This window comes from Megascapheus bottae, chromosome 21 (genome assembly GCF_031878675.1).
Source record: "Megascapheus bottae isolate mThoBot1 chromosome 21, mThoBot2.hap1, whole genome shotgun sequence".
Taxonomy (NCBI): Eukaryota; Metazoa; Chordata; class Mammalia; order Rodentia; family Geomyidae; genus Megascapheus; species Megascapheus bottae.
Window position 1 is genome coordinate 3,130,152 of NC_143529.1, and position 17,233 is coordinate 3,147,384.

Consider the following 17,233-nt stretch of genomic DNA (forward strand, 5'->3'; position numbering starts at 1 on the left):
GAGTATTGATCAGCTGGCTAATTGCTAGTGGTGTTCAGATTTCCAGCAGAAGTTTCCTAACAAAAAATTCAGATAAAAAAGTTGAAACATCTAGAAAAGAAGATGCTTTGAAACAATTGACCAAGTTTTTGTTTAGTTTGGTAATCAATGAAAAATGTTTCACAAGGAGACAAAAATCGTCCAAAAGTATTTGGAATATAATCCCAAAATAATCCTTAATATATGATGATTCCAAGAACCATCCTAGGTTTGATGTAGCCCTGATGGAGAGGGTTGGGCTATGTGAAGAGAGAGTGACAGGCATGCTGTTATAGGTGTCCAGCCACTGAGTGTTCAAACTGGATTCACATTGTACATCTGAGGTAATTAGAATGGACATGTAATTCGGTAACTCATCAAACATTTGTTAAGCCATCTGCCCAAAAATATTGGCAGTGCATTAGGAAGTAGTGCTATAAGATCCTAAGACAGTCCCTGCTGTTGAGACACATCTGCTTAACAGAGAGAGGCCATGATTGTTAATGATGAAGTGACTGTATACTATCTATTTCATGCAAAGAGAACTTGCTAACTGGATGAAAGTTGACCTTGGTTATGAACCTAGGACTAGGAGAGAACAATAATACCACCATCTAAGAGAGAAGTGAAGTTTAGCAGGGAAAGTGAATAGGAAGGAAAGAATTAGTTGTTCACTATTTTGTTTAGAATAAATTATTTGGGGATTGGTAGCATCTGTTAGGAGAGCTCTCTTGCAACAAAAAACAAGTAATGAATCAACTAAACTTAGTTGATATTTTAAATTTTGGAGTCATTTTTATAGAGAAATTTCAACAGCAAAGTTACAGATAAGTGGCTAATCCACAAGTAACCTTAGAGAACCCTGAAATATGAGCTGTGTTGTGTAGGGTACTAGGTGGAAGGATTACAGAAGGAAAGAAATTAGCTAAGTTTCAAACCCTGTTTCATTTTAACTTCATTGCATTTCCAAATTTTACCCAAAGTTATTGCTAATTTTAAAGGAGAAAAATTAATTAAAATTGTGAACTCTTGCTCTCCTTTCTTCAGTGAGTGAAAAGTACTAGAAATAGCACCTTCACTTAAAGCTTCCAATGGTAATTTTATCCTTATATTTGACCTAACTCTGTGGAAGAAAAAAAACTACCAAGAGATCTGAGAACTCCTTGACATGAACTAGTGTCCACGTGATAACTTTGCTTCTTTTTAAGTTTCTGTCTAAAATAAGGAAGCAATTACAGATTGCATAGCTAAGCGGGTTAATTCCAGGTCCTTTGAATGTGGATCAATATGCAGGTTCCTATGAGATCATTGTGCAGTAGTTAAGGAAGAACCAACTTAGATGCCAGTGACTGGAAATAAATCCCAAATCAAGTGTAAATGCTATTCTTTCCCTATTTCTTACATTGAGGAGTTTTGAGATTTTTAAGATGGAGAAATAATGGTTTATTATAAAATTTTCAACTCAAGTATTTCTTCAGTAAAACCAAATGTTGCAAATAAAACAGTATTTGGTGTTTCCATTATTGTCCAGCTATGCTGCATAAAGAGCATTTGCATTAAACCTAAGTTCATCAGGGTCACACTTCATAAACTTCTTGCAAACTTCTGTGGCATCCTCTAATAACGTTACATCACTAGTTTTCCCATGGTTAATTGGAAATGGTTTCCTCCCATCTAATTCATAGAGATGCCCATCTACATGAACTAACGCAATAAAATGAAGATCTACTTTCTCATCTAGGCTTGGTGCCTCATTCTGACCTTCATAGGCACTGGTCTCATGAGTAACTCGAATGGCATCATAGCTCTCTAGGTATCTGGCTCCTCTAGGAATTTTTTCAACGTTGATCCAGATTCAAAGTTCATCTTGTCTTTGTTGTTCACAATAGCATGGATTAATCCAATTGTTTCACAGGCATTGCTGATCATTTGCTTCATGAAGTACACTGATGAGGTAACATCCTGTCCCTGAGATTTAATTTTTTCTTCCTCCTCTGTTCTGAATACTTCATACTTTTCTGTAATAGGGTAGAGAAGTAACTGCACACATTGGTCTTGGTACCATGCTAAGAAGTTCAGGATCCATCCCGAAAACATTAACAGATTGCTGGCTAGGATGTAGACCTAACTGTTTGAGAAACGGGTTGGTGACCTTGGGGTTGGTCGCCAGCACTAACCCTCCATGGCCGCTCTACCCTGCCCCTCACCACTTCTGACAGCCCCGCTGTCTGGAGCTACCTTCTTTTATTTTTTAAATTTAATCCTTTTGTCAGACTGAGACTCAAACGCACTACATGATTCTTTACACTTATTGGCAGAACGTTTAACAATTGAAGCCAGGTGAATAAATGAAAACAAAATAGAAGGTGTTGGAGGATAAAAACCCTTGGGAAATAGCCACACACTGAGCAAGTAGACAGGAGACATCAAAGATGATAAGAAGGTATCTGGAGAAAGACTAGTGGAAGACAGAGGGACATTCCAGAGATCCAAGGCAGAAAACGGAAGTAACGTCAGATTAGGCAAGAGGAAAAGGGGATGAAGATAGGCTGGAGTTAATTGTTAAAGAGGTCTTCAGTAATTTTCAGAACATGCTACCAAACTACTTGGAGGGAATAGTGCCATTGTTTAATTGCACTAATCAGTAAAACTCAACATACTGATAAAAGTTATTGAAATATGAACATCAGCAATCATCTTGATAAAAGACATCATTTAGTCAAATGTAATTTACCTATTCCCCACAAATAGCACCTCTCTTCTTCATTCACAGGTTTTAGAGCTAGTTGACAACATCCAAACTTAACTTACCATGACAGCAGAATCTGGTGCACCTAGAACCCTGGAATTCCAGCCTGCCTCAAAAGGTCAAAGAAGAATCCATATGGAAATTGGTCAGTCAACCTTTTGTTGTAACTTAAGGCAGAATAGATTTGAGAGAAAGAGACAGACAGAGAAAGGGAGACAGGAAGAAGAAGGAAGAGGAGGAGAAGGGAAGAAGGGAAAAGAAAAGGAGGAAGAGGAAGCAGGCTTTGATTTCTATATATTTTAGTAAAATGATATTTGTACTACGAAATGCTAATGATTTTTGAATAGAAACCCAGGCCATCTTCATGAACATAGTCTTATTTTTCTTTTTTTTTGAAACATTTATTCTACTACTGTGTCTTCAACTCTTAAGGCTTCAAAAAATAGCTAGTAAAAATCAAGGCATGCAGGGATCTTAGAAAGTGGTAAATGAATATATTTTTAAAGACTTGAAATCTTTTTTTTTTTTTTTTTGGTCATGGGGCTTGAGCTCTGGGCCTGCCACAACACCACTTCCAGTTTTCTAGTGGTTAATTGGACTTCAGTACCCAGACTGACTTTGAACCTGATCCTCAGATCTCAGCTCCCTGAGTAGCTAAGATTACAGGCTGAGCCACTGGAGCCCAGCTAAAAGATTTGAAATCACCTGAAGTCTTTAAAATGGATTTGTTTCTATACTCCAAGCATAGTTCAGTTTAAATATATTCTTCCTGATATTTCAAAATAAATTTTTGGAGACAATGTTTCAATATATAGTCCAGGTTGGCCTTGAACTTGAGAGCTGGTATTACCATTACACCCAATTTGAAAATGACAAAGTTTGATTCTTAGTTCCCTAAAATAATTCCTGCTGCATCTACTCATAGCTTCTGTTACCAGAGAGAGTGACTACATACAACCTGCCTAAAGGCGAATGCACATCTTCAGAAAAGGAAAAAACCTGGTCAAACACAAAGATCATAAAAAATAAAGATCATTAGTAGAGAGCTATAACATCTTATCATTGTAGTAATCAATAATCCACTATTCTTAGGTAAAATATAATGGTTTTAAAGATTTATGAATAAAATCAGATCACTGGTGTTAACTTTACATGGATTCATCCTTTTATCCAAATTCTTTTACATCAGATCCATTATGGTTGACAACAGGAACAGCACAAAAATTCTAATAAGGTAAACATTAGCACATGCTCTATGACACATCCAGTCAGATGGAAGAGTGAAATACCATAGAAAACGGAGATCATCTGTCCACTTCTCTGTATGAACCCAGGCATAGTTGTTAAGAGATTTGTTAAAGGTCTCACAGCAAACAAGTGACAGAGCCTAGGGAAATCCAAGGTCCCCTCCCCTTAGTGCAGTGCTCATACTCTCCTGCCACTCTTCCTGTCAGTATTGAGATTTTTATTAATTAACAAAAATGAGGACTAGTCCACTTTAAAAAAATTACATCCACAGTTAGAGAAAATCAGAAATGGTGAGTTTGAGTGCTGGTTCATTGGTGAGTGCTGGTGCCACCACCTAGTCCTTTTACCTCTCTGTACTGGTTTCCCTTGTCCACACAAGTGTAACTGGGTAGTTCAAAAAGCATTGTGCTACAGATCAAAGTACTAAGGATCAAAAAGCATTTTATAATTGGTTTGATTTTCAGATCATGAGATGCTGACACAAGTTATTGAAGTCTTTTTGACCTTCAGGTTTCTCATTTGTGAGATGTGAATCATAAGAAATGTCCTCCATTGTGATTGTGATGGGGCCTTGAAATATAAAGACATTAAGGTGTTCTAAGATTGTCAGGGCCTTGTAGAATGTGTAAGTCCTTTTTTTTCCCCTGATGACATGTATGCTTTCAAACCTCCATGATTAATCTTTTTCAAATTTTTACTTTTATTTATTTTTTTCATATATTTTTATTGTAATTAATAGAAGGATTACATGATATTTGCCAGATAGATGGTGCATTAATTCCCATACATTGATAATGGTTTCCCTCATTTATCATAATCAGTAGAAACCTGGGTCTCTCCTAGCAGAGATTTGCAATAGAGCAAAACCTTGATACAAAAGGCCATATAGTAGGATGTTAAATGAAAGGATCTCTAGGATATAGAAACATAAGTCATATAATGAATGATTGTTGTTCTTAAGGTACTATGTTATCTCTCATCTCTTTTGCTGTCCCTTGGTTATCTCATATTTTTACAGTATCTCACTTTGTTACCTGATATATTGGATATATTTGTATTTGGTTATTTGAAATTGGATAGGGAATGGGGGAAAACAAGATGAGGGGTAGGGGTGGGGGGGAGGGAAATGGGGACCAAGACATGTGAAAGCTCTGAGTGCCTACAATAACAAATTGGAAAAATCGCAAACCAACAATTTAATGTCTCACCTTAAGCTCCTGGAAAAAGAGCAACAAACCAACCCTAATCCCACTAGAAGGAAGCAAATTATTAAAATCAAAGCAGAATTAAATGAATTGGAATCCAAAAAACTATAGAAAGAATCAACAAAACAAGGAGTTGGTTCTTTGAAAGAATTAACAAAATTGACAACCCTTAGCAAATCTTACCAAAAAAAAAAGAAGAGAGCATACCGAAATAAACAAAATCACAGACGAAAATGGTAATATCATGACAGAAATTACCAAGATCCAGAGTATCATGAGGGAATACTTCTCAATCCTTTACACCGACAAATTTGAGAATCTAGAAGAAATGGACGAATTCCTAGCCAATATTAATATACCCACACTGAACCAAGAAGAACTATCCCAACTAAACAGGCCTATTTCAAGCACTGAAATAGAAATAGCAATAAGAGATCTTCCACCTAAGAAAAGCCCAGGGTCCGATGGATTCACAGCTGAATTCTATAAAGTCTTCAAAGCAGAGCTCGCACCAATATTCCTCAAGCTCTTCAACGAAATTGAAAATGAAGGTTCTTTACCAAACTCATTCTATGAAGCCAGTATAACCCTCATCCTCAAACCAGACAGAGATTCATCAAAGAAAGAGAACTATAGACCTATTTCTTTGATGAACATCAATGCAAAACTTCTCAACAAAATACTGGCCAACTGTCTACAACAACTCATCAAAAAATTATACACTATGATCAAACATGTTTCATCACAGGGAGGCAAAGCTGGTTCAACATACGCAAATCAATTAATATAATTCAACACATCAACAGGAGCAGGGACAAAAATCACATGATTGTCTCAATAGATGCGGAAAAGGCATTTGACAAGATCCAACACCCCTTTATGTTAAAAGCTCTGGAGAAACTAGGAATCCATGGTACATTCCTCAATATAATAAAGGCTGTGTATGAGAAACCTACTGCTAGTATTACACTTAATGGTGAAAATCTAAAGCCATTCCCTCTAAAATCAGGAATGAGACAAGGATGCCCACTCTCTCCACTCCTCTTTAACATAGTATTACAATTCCTAACCAGTGCAATAAGGCAAGAAGCAAGCATAAAGGGGATCCAAATAGGGAAAGAAGAAGTAAAATTTTCCCTCTTTGCAGATGACATGATCCTGTGTTTAAAGAACCCTATAGACTCTACTCCCAAGCTCCTTGAGCTGATTCAAAACTTTGGAAGGGTAGCAGGGTATAAAATTAACTCTCAAAAACAACTGCCTTCCTGTATGCCAACAGTGAGAGGAAGGAGGCAACAATCAGGAAAGGAACTCCTTTTGCAATAGCCTCAAAGAAAATAAAGTACCTAGGAATTAGCTTAAATAAGAATGTAAAGGACCTTTTTGATGAAAACTTTAAAACCTGAAAAAGGAAATTAAAGCAGAACTGAGGAAATGGAAAAACCTCCCATGCTCCTGGATTGGAAGAATCAATATCGTGAAAATGACAATCTTGCCAAGGGCTATCTACAAATTCAACGCATAACTTTTTACTTTTATTATCTTTAAATAGTTGTATAAAGAAGTTGTCATTTACCAAAGCACTTTATGATTACAATGCATTTTGGTCAATATCACTCCTTACAACAATCTTTTAATATTGAAATAATTGCTGACACTTACTGAGAAAAATAAGTTTAACTACCTTTCTCTTTTCATTAAAGAACATGCTTATTGGAAACATGCTCACTTTAAAGGAACTTTTTTTCAAACACACAAGAGGCACTATTGCAGTTAAAGAATATCAATAAGTGCAAGCATCTGGGTTCTAGTCCTTGGATCTGCTATTGCATTCATGTGTGATTCACCCAATTTATTTATTTATCTGTTTATTAATTATGGATTTAAAGAAACCAAGGAATTAAGGGAATAATAAGCAGGAATTGCTCTTTCTAGGAGGAAACATGGTCCCTAATTCCCTTTACTCTCTGCACATTTGCTTTGTGTCTCTCAGACCAGCAATGCCTGCTTTAGGATTTTCACCCTCCCCCCCCCAAAAAAAAAACCAGGAAAGGAACCCTTGACTTGGAGGAGGAGGTACACAGAGCCAGTTTGGGGTTTTTTTTCTTTTGTTTTTTTGTCAGTCCTGGGACTTGAACTCTGGTCCTAAGCATTGTTCCTGAACTAACTAACTCTTCAGCTCAAGGCTGAAGCTCCACTTCTGACTTTCTGGTGGTTCATTGGAGATAAGCGTGTCATAGACTTTAGTGCCTGGGCTGGCTTTGAACCGAGGTCCTCAGATCTCAGCCTCCCAAGTAGCTAGGATTACAGGCGGGAGCCACCGCATCCTGGTTAACTACCATTTTTTTATAGGAAGGGTAAGGTAGCCTATACCCTAGGTCTATTCCTTTTCAGATAGTTTCCAGTTCCAAAGCCTTTATGCTACTACCATATTCTGGAGTTTTCATCAGGGACGTAAAAACTACAGGATGGCAATGAATAATACATACTCTCATAACAAAAGCTATTGTACCATTTAACTATTAATATGAGTGAGCCTCCACAGTGTTTCCTTTTTAACACAGCTGGGAAAATGTAGCTTAGCCCTGAAACTATAAACTGTATTAATTAGCACTGTTTTGGGTGCTAAAAATACAAGCTTCCTTGAGCTATCCTAAGAAAGATGACAATTTTATTTTAAGAATACAGAGATGTTTGAGAACAAGAGGACACAAGGGCAGCTCTAGTGAAATGAGACCCCCAAAGCGTTAGGTACCCCCTGGCTTCTCTGGACCTTACTACTAGTTCTTCTCATTATCTCTGCAGAGTATCTTTAACCTGAGTCTTAATTCCTAATGTGGAATATGACTCCCTATAGTAATGAGCTTACACACTTGTGTGATTTCTTGAGGTGTGTGTGTGTGTGTGTGTGTGTGTGTGATTGTCTACAGTTCTACTGTACATTTTTCCTGTTCACCCTGGGGCCCATATATATCAACTTAAAGGTATGCATGGCTCCAGACAGTATATGATGGTAAAGGATTAGTGATGCTTTTTAAGTCTTGTTTTTCACGTTTTAATTTTTATCTTACGAAAGAAGCTGTTTCCTAAGCCTTCACTGGAAACAATAGTTCTGAACATCAAAGCCTTTAATTTGAATGAGTTAAGTCTGAGAGAGGACAGACAAAGACATAGAGATGGAGAAAAAGATTGTGAGGATTGAAAGGAAAAGACTTGGAAGGAAAGAGACATATAATTTATGGGATAACACCACCACAGATAGATATTGGAAGAAGGCCCAGACTGAAACTACCCCCTTCCCTCAGGGAGCAGGGAGGGAAGAAGAGGAGCACCTTGGACAATTGAATTTGCCAGGATGAGGAAAGTGAGTAAAACAAAGAGGTAGAGTTGGGAAGAGAAAAATGGAATGACTTACTCAGCAGGGCTAGGCCTCTGCCAAGCATGAGGTGAGAGTGGGAGTGGGGAGTCCAACCCTGTCTGCAGAGTCCAGATCCCTGCTGGAATGAGCCCCCACTTCCCCTGGTCCTATGTGCCAAGGAGCCATAATTAGCTGGGGATTGTTGCTTTGTCACCCAGAGAAGCCCTTCCATGGACAGTAACCAGCGTGTCACTTGACCCACCTAGCAAAAGGGGGCTTCCTAGACTCAGAATCCATAGCCCACCGTGCCCCTTGCAGACAATCCCTCTTTCAGTTCAGCAGGAGTAGTGGAAGTGAGGAAAGGCTGAGCTGTCCTGAACTTAGAACCCACTGGACAGTGGGGAGCCTGAGAGCTCTTACTACATCCATGACTCCTATCTCAGGTCCCATATCACATGCCAAGGAAGAGACACTGAGTGGCTTAGCCTGAGTTAGGTGTGCAGTCCAGCTAAACCAAGTGTGGACAGCAAATGGAAATTCACCTACTTGAAGGAGAATACTTTCAACCATGAAAAATACTCCAAAGAAAGTTCATATGGGATTCTTCACCACGTTATAAATTTACAGGAGGATCAACTGATTACAGGTTTTAGATTTTGGATGTATGGAATTTGATCTTTTATTAGCCATTGTGTAACCTTGGACACACCATTTCTTGTGCCCCAATCTCTTAAACTTCAAACATAGTGGCAAGATTAACTTTAAGATTGCTTAAGACTCCTTGATCTTCCTTACCTTACCATATCTGTAGATAGGGAAAGCATTTAAAATATTCCACTGTGGCATTTGACTATTTTGAATTAAACACTTGAAAAACAGCAGGTGCAAGAAGATCATTCTGACCTATTTTCTGTTTCTCAAATGCCAGAGATGAAATTCTCATGTGAAAGACACTCTTTCCATACTAAAAGGGAAAGCAACTTCTGATCACAGATTAAGGAGTCAAAACTTAGACAATTTTATGCAGACCTTACAAAAATTCACGTTTTAGGACCATTTCACATAATTTGTCCAATTCTGCCTCTTAAGCAACTTCCTCTAACCACTTCTTCAGGTCTTCATTTTTTTTTCCTTTTTCTTTTTGTCTGTGTGTGTGTGTGTGTGTGTGTGTGTGTGTGTGTGTGTGTGTGTGTGTGTGTGTGTGTGTGTGTGTGTGTGTGTGTGCTGGTACTGTGGTTTGGCCCTCAGCCCTGTCTGGCTATACAGAATCATTTGGCTTTCTTTTTGTTGGCACTCTTATCAATCGAAGCCACAGCTTCACTTCTGACATTTTACTGGTTAATTAGAGATCAGTGTCTCATAGAATCTCCTGTCCTGGCTGGTGTTGAACCAGCTATAATCCTCACATCTCAGCCTCCTCTGTACCTAGGATTATAGGCATGAACAACCAGCACCCAATGGAACTCCCTTTCTTTATTTCATGAAAAACTTATACTAGATAAATTTGTAAGCTTTTTTTCCTTGTTGATCTGTCTCATGTTAATTTAACTCCTAGGCCCAGCAGTAAAGACACTCTAAAGGGGAATCTTGTCCCCTACAATGACTACAGATTGAGAGCGTTTGCACACAAAAGTCAAACTCTATTCCAAAATAAGAAATGTCTTTCTCTGACATTTTCACCCCCATGCATTCACATCCCTGAGGTTGCTTGTTTTTATTTTTAAGGATTAGGTGATTTTTAAAAAAAGGATTTAGGGTCCCTATCTAGAAAGTGCTACACGAAACAGAACATTGTATAGGATGAATGGGCTGAGGGAAGGAAAGACTAGCGAGGGCCTGTTGAAATCTCTCCTTAGACAGGTTTGGGGCTTTCTCTGAGCCATGGGTGTTGAACTCGGGCAGTGTTGCATCAAGAGGCCAGATGAGGGATATGGCTGGGAGCATGGCTGACATACCCCATGGGTTGGTCCCCTATACAGAGACTCTGGAATACTCAGGGACACAGAACTATGCACAAGGACAGTGCTCATGCACTTTTGAGACAACTTGGGACCCAAGTTGCCTGAGACCAGAGTCAGTAATTCAAAGTCGAAGGGTTTGATATGTTAAAGTCCATCGAACTAAAAATCAGTCTTGAGTTATGGGCTTACTTGTGTGTCCCTCAAAATTTATGTAATGGGGCCCGGAGTTTGGCCTAGTGGTAGAATGCTTGCCTAGTATGCACGAAAGCCCAGGTTCCATTCCTTGGCACCACATACATAGAGAAAAGCTGGAAGTGGTGCTGAGGCTCAAATAGTAGAGCTCTAGCCTTGAGAAAGTCCAAGGACAGTGCTCAGGCCCTGGCAAAAAAAAAAAAAAGGTATATAATAAATTCCTAACCGTCAGCACACAGTAGCCCCTGCTTATCCACAATGATTAATGCCTACATTTTCAGTTATCTTTGGCCAACCACAGTCCAAAAATATGAAATGGATAATTCTGGAAAGAAAGTATTTACAAGGGTTTTCTTTCTTCTACCAATATCGGGATTTGAATTCAGGGCATTTGACTTGCCAGGCAGGTGCTCCTCCACTGAGCCATGCCTCCAGCCCTCTCTTGCACTGCTTTATTTGAGATGGATCCTTTTGCAATTGGTCTGTACCTAAACACAATCTTCCCATTTTACTCTTCCCGTCATAGTCAGAATGACACATTCATGCCACTGCCCCCAGCTTCCTCCACTCAGGTGGAATCCTGTATACTTTCCTGCCTGGCCTAGCCTCAAACCATAATACTTCCAATCCAAGCTTCCCAAGGAACTAGGATTACAAGCAGGAGAAAGCTGCAAAAGGCCAGCAAATTTACAAGTTTTAAACAACTTTTTTAGAAGTCTTGTAATTGTTCTCACTATTAATTATTTATTAACATCTTACTGTGCCTTTTATAAACTAAATCCTGTAAGTATGTATGCATAGGAAAACACGTCATATATGTATATGTTAGGTATATATAATGTAGATATGTGCATATTATGTATGTATATGTGTATGCATATGTGTTATATACATATGAAATGTATGTATATATAATATATATAATTTACACCAAATATATATTTATACAAAATAAATATGCGAGGCATCTACTGGAGTCTATTGAGCCCTTTGGATAAGGGGTTGGAAGAATGACTGTATTTGAAGGTAGGATCTTTAATTCAGAATGAGGACATTTAATGTGGGTCCATATAAAGTATGACTCAGGTTCGTTTAAGCAGACAATATTTGTACCTACACATACATAAAGGAAAGGTGAAGAGAAGACACAGGGATCAGAAGCCCATTTGAAGCCAGATAAAGAGGCTTGGAACAGAACCTTCCCACACACATCCCTTGTAGAGTAGCAACCCAACTAACAACTCAGATTCCTATAAAGTCTGTGGTGCTTTGTTTAAAAAACCTCAGAAAACTAACATGCTGGAACACTGTTTTCTAAAGGACTTCCTTGACTTCCATATATTATGTATTTCCTTAGGTCAGGGACAAAAAAGATTTACTAACAAAAACATAGCAAACAATGATATAATCCTTGAAAGGTAAAACTTCACTGAAGAGAAGAAACAAAAACTACATCTTTATTTCCACTAGTGATCAGTCACCTTATAGGTAGCACTGAGGCAGAAAAGATCAGAGAAAATGAGAAATTCAGAGACAAATACTGTATTAATGAACAGTTTGCTTAAAAGCAAAGCTGCACTATTTTGAGCTAAAGCTTTACAATGGAGGCTGCTCAGTTGATAGCTGCACTCAAGAGAAAAGTATGTCAATCAAAAAGCCAAATTGGGACTGGGAGTTTAGCCTAGTGGTGGAGTGCTTGCCTAGCATACATGAAGACCTGGGTTCGATTCCTTGGTACTACATACAAAAAAAAAGCCAGAAATGATGCTGTGGCTCAAGTGGTAGAGCTCTTGCTCAGGACCTAAGTTCAATGCCCAGAACTGGCAAAAAAAAGAAAATCAAACCGGCCTGTCCTCAAGAGTTTAGTTTATTTGTAGAAAATGTAAACAATTAAAGAGCATTAAAGAGTGCTAGCAGTAAAGCTCTATTATTAACCTTAACAGTTTTTGGATTATTTAACAGTGCTTTCATCCTAGCCAAATAGACTTAAGGTGAGTTAGTTCCTATCTAATTCAAAAGCAACTGTTCATTTTTAAAAATAATTAGTGTCCTCTAAAAGGAATTATGTTAAACTCAGTGCTGGCAAAGAAAAATAGGTCATTGACTTCATGGAGACTTCAGACAATTCATATGACTATGTGAAAAATGCAGAATATTTTGCTAGCTAACTAATTCCTTACAGAAGAGGTTAAATGTTAAAATTTCTTCCTCTTGATGTTTTAGGTGACATATCAAGCAGAAAATTCTGAAGAGTATCTTGTAACATACAAATGCATGTTTAATACTACAATTTTAAGTTGTATCCCACCCATGAAATCAGCTGACAGTTTCCTGAAATCTCAATCAGTGATAATTATGAAGCAATATAGTTTACTAGAAACAAGTAATTTGTTTAAATCTTAAAAATGTCAGCATTCTATTAAGTGTTTAGTTGTATTGCATTATGATTTTAATTTGAATTTCCCTTATGATTATCTTTTCATGTGTTTGTCTTTCATAGACCCTTTAAAAATATTTGATTGACAAAGATTATCTCAAAATAGAAGAGATTATTTTGACCATATTCAGGAATAAAGAAATGAGAAAGTTTAAGGTGATGAATCTATTTATCTATCTGTATGTCTACCTATCTATCCCTCTTACTGAACTCTTACTTAAATTCATAACACAACTCTCCATATGTTTCCTATCAAAAATAAATAAGAATACATAGAAAAAAAATCTATGAAAACATAAATTATTTTGTCAAAATTTTTACATCGTGACTTGATGCTACATAAGGAAAGACTTAAATGATTTATGTATTTTCTTGTTTCTTTTAAAGTATTCTAGTCTACAGCCATACTGCCCTGAATGTGCCTGATCTCGTCTAAAAGTATTCTACATAGAATATGTTTAATTTCCTGATTTTGACATAAAAATGGAATAGAATAGTTTTGGGTGGCTGTTAGGTCAAATCCTACAATGAAAGCTGATTGAAATTGGAAAAGTGTTTTCTTCCAAATAAAGCAATCATCAATGGGTTCACTAAGATAAAATTTTACTGACAGTATTGACATACATAATGGGAAATTTTGGAATGTGAAAACATTATGCTACTTTAGGTCAAGTTAGTTGTTGAAGTAAATTCATTTGAACATAAAGAGGTGTATGACTTTTTCAAATGTCAAGTAATTGGACAATATCTACGTGGAGATATATAATTTTGGTTAATAAAACTTGTTTGACCCACTAAACACATATAGAACAATAGTTGAAGAATATTGAATTGAAAGAATCATTCATTAGGTTCTGTTAGATTATCTTTCCTATCTAGTTAAGATTTTATAATTAGAAAAAGGGTTCAGGGCTGGGAGTTTGGCCTAGTGGTAGAGTGCTTGACTAGCATGTATGAAGACCCAGGTTCGATTTCTCTATACCACATATATAGAAAAATGCCAGAAGTGGTGCTATGGCTAAAGTGGTAGAGCTCTAGCCTTGAGAAAACCCAAGGACAGTGCTCATGCCCTGAGCCCAAGCCCAGGACTGGCAAAAAAAAAGTGTTCAATCTTTCTTTGCCCTTAATTAAATTAACTGATTCAAACATTTTTATATTGTCAATTACCGTCAAATATGCTGTTTCACCAAAGTACGCTCAAGGAAACTTAACAGGTGAAAATAATTACTTCTAATTAGTGCCAGTATTTTCCTTTTTCCTTAGATTTGAAACCTGAAACCATATTTGACATTATCTTTCTCTATTGTTCAGATTCAGCTGGTCCTAATGAATTCTTATCTGTTCTCCTTTCTTTGTCTTTCCCAGGTTACATACATAGCCATTTCTATCTATTCCAACTGTTATTACATATGTAATTTAGTACCTTATAAAACTCCACTGTTTATTATTTTCTTATTTTTTCACTCTTTCTCTACATCATTTCCACAAAAATGTCCTTCAACTTCACTTTTTCTTTGCTAAAACTAAAACAAAACACAGCAAAACAAACAATTCAAATCTCTACTCCTAATAAAATGAAATCCAAATTCCCTAAGCAAGCACATTTTTTTTTCCAGGCCAACTCAACCCAAAGACCTTTCTCCACCCAGATAGTAGAGCATTCTGTGTGCTTTGGCTCAGAGGATCCTTCCACCTGGAGCTTCAGACCTTCTATCCTGTCACCATTTTTCACTGCTTGATCCCTTTCGTTTTGGGGATCCAGCATCATACAGTGCAGCCGATGGCATTCTCTGACAAATGTGACCAGACTGAGGAAAAGCACCTGGTCTTCACCATTGAAGTAAGTGAGGTAGCCCTTACAGGTCTCTTCAATATGGCCTATGTATGTATTTTCTTTTCCAGTCTCTTCCTATGCAAATGATACTCCAACATAGAATCTACCTATGATTCCCTAATTCTCCCCCAATCCACATGCCCTAGGTCCTGCTATGATAACCTAGTGTATTTTCCCAGATCAGAATCCCTATGATTCATCATCCCATTCTATTAGTTTTCCAAGGCTGTTCTCTTCTAACATCTGGATACAACTGAGAAGATTAGATTTCTGCTTCTGTGGAGTTTCCCTTTTGGGTTCATTATTTCTTTTGGTTTCAAAGTCCCATCCAAATATCTGTTTCACCTATTGGCCTGCTAGTTTCCACTTGACTGAACAAGAAGAGCTTCGGTGAAAGTCTTGTTCTTCTTAATTTTCATAGGAGAGTTCATGATAGTGTTATAAACCCATTTCCTAACTTGCCCCTCTGAACCTCAGGAGATACATTTGTGTGGACTTTATGGTACAGATATAGATAAACAAGACCATCTGAATAAGCTAATACAAGCTTGTAGACAATGTAAATATGTCAGCAACTGTTCATGATGTCCAAAATGAAATCACTGCCTTAACAAGGTACAGTACTAGAAGGATATTGACGTTTTTCCCTAGGAAGTATTGTTTTGAACAGAAGGAATGCCACTGAAGTTCCTTCAAAGTGAAATAGATTTCATAGATCTGAACGAAGTCACATAGGAAGGGCAAAAACTATGTTTCCATTTTTAAGAAGAGCATACTCATCTACCTTTTGGTGGTGATAGAACAACTCTACAATCAGTGAGAAGGCTGGATTTGGAAAGTATATTTATCGTATGCCTCTTTATAATGCCGGTGAGCTCTGCCTGGGTGTTTCATGTTTCCCTGAGGCCCTCAGCACCTAGTGGGAATTCTGTTCTACCACTAAATACACCTGGGTCTTCTTTGTTGCTTGGAGCCTTGTGTCTCAACTGCTTCTAGGAATCCATAGAGAAGGTCAATCCATACAAATTCATCAGTGTATTTACACATTCAGAGACTGAAATACCCCTGAAGGTACATAATACAAAACAGACAAGAAATAGATAAGAAATGTAAAAGAAAAAGCTAGTAAAGTGAATGTATAATATGCTAATACCACTTTAATATTAAACTATATAATCATTATGACTGTTATATATGTTTGAAGATCCATGAAATTGATTTTCTACCCACTGGGGAATAAATGGACTATTTAAAACCACAGGCCCACAAACAAGTCCCCTGAGGTATATGAGAACACATTTCCCTGCTGGTAATCACCCACAATTAGAGCCAATTCTTTCAGATACATAAATTAAAGCAATAAAATGAGGTAGCTATAAATAGCACTGCTTGCTCCCACTGAAGGAATTGAGCTGTACACTACAAATCCTCTCCCAAAATAATTTTGTTCTGCAATTGCAAGAACTGATAAGAATAGGTTATGGAATCACCAGATGGAAGAAATCCTATATTCTGGTGTAAATCTTCTGAGCTAGATTTGATCAAATCTCCCAAAGGGATAAGTATCTGTCTTGCTTTAGTCACCCAAATATATGTTCAGTGAGTGTTTAGAGTAGACTGAAAAGAATAGCAATTTCCAATAGTTATCCCTCACAGGTCAAATCTATGCTGTGTTCCTCCTCGTGAGAGTTGAGATGTGGGTAAAGCTGGTAGACCTCACCAATTGTGGTAAGGCCTTTTAAAATTATAGCAGAATTATATGAAAGATAGCAATTTCACAATAGTTACAGTCATATACACCAACATATCTATCAAGTAACTGTAAGAAGTCTACTCTTTTAGAAAAAGGTCAAGCTCATGTAAAATTGAACTCCCATTTTATAGAGCCAACTTGATGGTGGCAACCTCACAATCATTAGCTGTAATAAACAAAGCACTGCTAGTAGAGCCGGGACAGTGGCAGGAATGCCATTGATTCTTTATAGATGTATGTTGCTATGGTGAAACTGAGCTCTACCTTCCCTGCTTTTTTTCTCAGTTCCATCTTCTCTCTGCTTCCTTAGTTGGGAATGCCTCCTCCTTCTGCCCCATTTGCTATTCTCAGTGTTAGGCAATTTCAGATGTTCCTGCTCTACTTTTGTTCTCTGGCTATAAATATACTCAGTGACCCCTCTAGTGAATTTCATAAAGAACCTCCCATCACCCCCAATCTCACACACACTGTTCCTTCC

At 37.5% G+C, this 17,233-nt stretch overlaps 1 pseudogene; it reads right to left on the bottom strand.

Moving 5' to 3' along the window:
* Window positions 1-1,549: 1,549 nt before the first annotated feature.
* On the bottom strand, window positions 1,550-2,119 carry LOC150048557 (ubiquitin carboxyl-terminal hydrolase isozyme L3 pseudogene; annotated as a pseudogene).
* Between the last annotated feature and the right edge of the window lie 15,114 nt (window positions 2,120-17,233).